A 5,199-nucleotide genomic window follows, 5' to 3' on the forward strand; every position below is an offset into this window, starting at 1 on the left:
TTAAATGTTAGTTGATCTGTAAGAGCTTTCTGTTACCTCCTTGATCTGTCTACCCTGTTTTTGTGCAGAGGATAACTTGTCTAATCTGGGTTAAGACGTTGACGCAATAGGCTGATGGCTTAACCTTGAGGCTTATATGCGTGAGTTCGAAGTGAGACCAATGGCTTGGGATAAAGAGAAGAAAACTAGTCTATCACCTGATTGGCTGAAAAGCATACGAGTGAGAGAAGACAAGTCAACTGGAACAGTACACGATTTATTTCCAATTCCGATCCGCTCCCTGATTCAGAATAATGTAAAAAGTTACATGAATATATAAATGACCAACCAGACCAAAACACTCAAACAATTAGGAAAATACAATTATGTCCAAAGCTGGGAATCAGAATAGAAAATAGAGTACAAAAGATTACGTTTAAATTACAATAGCTTTGATACAGAAAATCTTATGGCAGTGAATCATGCATCAAACGAAAACTTAGAAAGCTTAGAATAGACGAGGGACAAAAATAAATGTTACCATTTTACAAGCTTTGAATTAAATGAAACAACATCCCTCAAAAATAGCTACCATAGTTTGTCAATGTTTCTTGTTTTCTCTGTTCACATCACTTTCTTTTTCACAATGAATGAGTTAGGAACTAATTGGCTAGATTAGTTTGGTAATTCATGGGAGTTATTGAAGTTAAGATTGTTGTGTAGCTATTTTGTTCATGTTTGAAAATTATATAAACCTAATGTTGATGCAAGACATTACAGAGTACTGAAGTCAAAAAGTCTGGTTTATACTTTGAACACTATGTCCTGTTATTTATTGGATTATTGAACATTGAGGTGGGTCACACCGACAATAACAAACACTCCCATAAAACCATCTGTTAGGTCTACAGAAGCGTCCAAGTCGCCCAATTCAAATAAGCACAAAACTGAAGTTCACAAAACAACAATTTGTGCGTATTTCAATTGCATGACTTTGACGCTTTGATAAACCTAATACTTCTCAATTTGTGATGTGTCTGCGGCGTTTAACGCTTCGTTTTGTATAAAATAAAAAGGGCTTTGATAGTGTAAAAGACAGCTGATAGCTGTGTCTAAACTTGATAACAGATTTCAACAAGCTAAACCCGAACCAAGAACAAACAATATGGAAGCCATTTCATTCAAACGAAAAAGTTAATCGAAAATGCACAAAATTGAGGACAACTACTACAGTGATTCAGATAAAGTAATTAAAATGATGAGTACAATAAACGTCATAAGTATATGTAAATATTTCAGAATATTACACGACAACTTGCATTACAACATAAATGTAAAACGATTGCTGGGAATACAACTATTTACTGAATATAAATAAGTAGTATAAAACAATATGCAAAAGAACTGAAGTGAAGTGAATAGGGGTAGGGAATGTTAAACAGACTTGACATCATCTTTGTATCAATCTACAAAGTTAAACAAATAAGCTCTCTATAGATTACGGTTTACTACTAACCTATTAAAATTAATTTAAGTAGTCTCACTTAGATAATTTCGCATGTGTGGAGATTTGATGAGTAGCAGATTTATATGACTTCTGGACGAATTTGCAACATGTATAAATGAAACATCACTTTAACACAGAATGACTCATTGAATCCCGTGGGCGGGATCGTAGATGCGTACTTCTGAGGAGTCCTGTACTAGAATGAAACAGCTGTCCAATGCTTCCAGGTTTTCCATGGTGGTCTAGCTTTAATTGACTCGTGAATTCAACCACTTAATTACTCAAATCTACACAAAATCCCCTTCTCATAATAATCATCCTGAAACCTTATACCCCTTCAGTGAAAAGACTGCTAACGGATGAATTTTAAGACTCTTTTTTTCTCTCAAGTATACCACGTCCATACATTAATAAAACTAGTCACATTTTATCAGATCCAGGATTCACAACCCAGAATAGAGAACTACACTTTATTCAATACGATGACAAACAGTCACACTCAGGGAATTCGGAGTAGAAATCAGTGACAGAATGAGAAATCACCCGTTTAATAATCTATAGGCTGTGGCTATTTGTTCATACTCAACGACCAACCATATTTTAATTCTATCATCATATAGATGCACTATTTGAAAAGACGTGATTAATACATTGTTACAAAACTCTTAATCATATGAAAGATATAATGTAAACGAAATACCTAATCAAAAGTGATACCATTTAGGAATACAGCATTGTTATCTAAGCACATAACGTAATAGTTATCAGTCATGTAAGCACACTTGTTTGATGCATAAAAGATAGGGCTATAATATCATAGGCGTTTAAAACTGATGGATAACGTAAATAAGGTAGAAGTTAGGATTCAGTATCTTCCTAATAGGAGGATGGTGGCGTCATGTTTACACATGAATAGTGAAGTGAATAGATATTCCAATACTTTCATAATAAACATATGAACATCTACTAAGAGAAGGAAGGAAATAAAAATCAGGATTGCGAAAAAATAATTAGTTAGTTAGCTATATAATATACCCTTGTGGGCCAGGGTAATTTTATATTGGTTTTCAGGAGAACCAGACACCATCCAGACTTTCATGTGACAACCCGAAAAGTACGGCTCAATCCCGTTTCCAGGAGAACCATAAACCGTATAGTCTTTAACGCTACAATCTGAATAGTACAGCTCAATCCTGTAGCGAAACCACATAGGTACCAAGCACCCTGGTGGACCATTCGCAACATTCATATACACATTCACGTCACATGTCTAGTTATTCTGATCAATGATCGCGTGAATCAATTATGCACAGCACGAACAGGCCAAAGTTGACCTATTCCGCTCAAACGAAAGTCAGAATCATTAATGTTAGCAATGACAACATGCCTCACAATGGCCCTTGAGAACACTGAAAGGGAATCATCAGTATAAATGAAACTGATTAACCAGCAAACCAATTTTGTGCATAAACAGTCATAGAAACTTGCTAAAGTAATGCCAAACTATCCACAATATCAATGGTGAACCTCTAGTCTTATATGAGACCTTCAGATCTACATAACAATATAGCTTATACTGCATACAACGCATATGTAGGGTAGTAAACGCAATAGATCAGCCTGAAGCGTTAGGGCTTATATAACGCTTAAAACCCATTGTCTGGTGTCGGAATACTATTACTAGACCACCAAGATCATTTTGATCGCATTAGCGAAAATTTCATTTTTCCTACTTTTCAGACCCTGCCTGAGTTAGGGGTAGTATCCCTGGAAAAATAATAAAAACCAATGGTAATTGATCAGTCAGAGAACATGCGTTCTATTATTTCATAAATAAATGATTGAGATCAAACTTTTATTTTAGGTAATCAACTATTCTATATATACCCTTACAACAATGAAAGGGATTGTAAAGCTAGAATGGAATCTAAGATTAATTAGAAATAATATAAGTGATTTGTGAGGTTGTGATCAAGTCAAAGGATAAAATACCAACATCACGGTAAGCCTAACAAGTAAACTTAGTTGTAATAATGATCAGACATTTGAAATTCCGATAATTTAATTAGTGGAGTGAAATAAAACCTCTGATCTAAGCATTTATTAGGCCAGTATTAGAAGTGAAGAAATCCATCTGTAGCTCTTCTAGGTTTACTGCCGGTCTCAAGCCCGGGTAAAAGTGAAGGGCTACGCATGGGGTCAGCAACTGCATCCAGTAGAAAGCATCATTGTTAAAAAAGAGATAACGAGAATAAAAAAACAACCATTTAAACTCTGAACTTCGAGTTGAACGATACACATACAAAAGAATTATGACGCCTCATGATGAAAGCCAAGATTCTTCGGAAGTAACAAGGACGATGCCCCTTCTAACAACCAGAGTAACAATTAATATAGGCACATGGAATGTCCAGGTAATGTGCGGTATCACGAGAACCAATCACATAGCTGCGGAAATGAAGAGACACAACTTGACGGTTCTTGGGATCAATGAAAATCAAGCTGGACGGAAAAGGATAGCAAAGATGGGTGGTGGCTAGCAGTGGAATCCAGGACGCAGGTTCCGCCCTGTTCTGGACTCGTCAGCTGGACGTACCTGCATGAGTTGATGTTTGCTCTGGGACTCGAACTCAGTACCATTCGCTCCCAACGACCACCGAGTTTTCAACTAGCTACTAAATGCTAGTAAACACTAGATCGTGCAACGGACTGAAGTGTAAATTCATTTTGTATTGTTTCTTTGAATTTTCCGATTGATGTCTAGAACTATAATTTATCAATCATCATAGTTTCTCACGGACGCTCACAGGTCAAGTTTTATGTGAATTCTATCAACCTCAATCAACAACATTTACACGTTGAACATAACAGCTAATTAGACACCGGTATTCACCATCACTAACGTTGGATTGTCTATATTAGTGTGTGTGCTCAGATTCCAGTTAAAGCGGCAGATAAAAGCTCAGCTTTACAATTGGTTAAGAAATTTCATCAATACAGTCACAATGAATCCACTGAAAGTGTTTATCTATCTGATTAACTGTTTTGAATAATCCAAATGCACAAGACGTTTACATTTACATTTGTTGTTATTTGTCATCAGTATTACAAACACCAATTCTGTGTCAGTGTCAAACAGTGTTCGGGTTATAAGTTCAAAACCGGTGCTAAAGTTGATGATTACAGATGTTGAACAATGAAGCATCATATTTATCATTATCATTGTTCATACTGTTAGTTGACTACAGGGATCAACATCAAACAACCATCTAAAGAGATAATCGATTTCCTCTGCTTTAAAATTAAGGAAGGATTTAAGGATTAAGCTTCTAGAAGATAAACCTAATCGATTTGTATCGGGAGTGTTCCACGGTTTGGATATTGATGATATAAATACTGGCTTGACAGAAATGTTTTGATTTGTTGCAATGATGTGATCTGTCTCACCCTTGCTCTTTTTCCTGATGATCGACTGAATTATGAAAACGTCAACATCTGAGGGGAAGCACGGGATACAGTGGACAGCTAGGATGCATCTGGACGAACTAGACTTCGCAGATGATCTGACTCCTCTATCGCACACGCGACAACAAATGTAAGAGAAGACGACCAGTGTAGCAGTAACAGCAGCCTCAGCAACAGTAGGTCTCGACATATACAAAGGGAAAAGCAAGATTCTCCAACACAACACAACACGCACCAATCGAATCACA

Source organism: Schistosoma haematobium, chromosome 1 (assembly GCF_000699445.3).
Source record: "Schistosoma haematobium chromosome 1, whole genome shotgun sequence".
Classification (NCBI taxonomy): domain Eukaryota; kingdom Metazoa; phylum Platyhelminthes; class Trematoda; order Strigeidida; family Schistosomatidae; genus Schistosoma; species Schistosoma haematobium.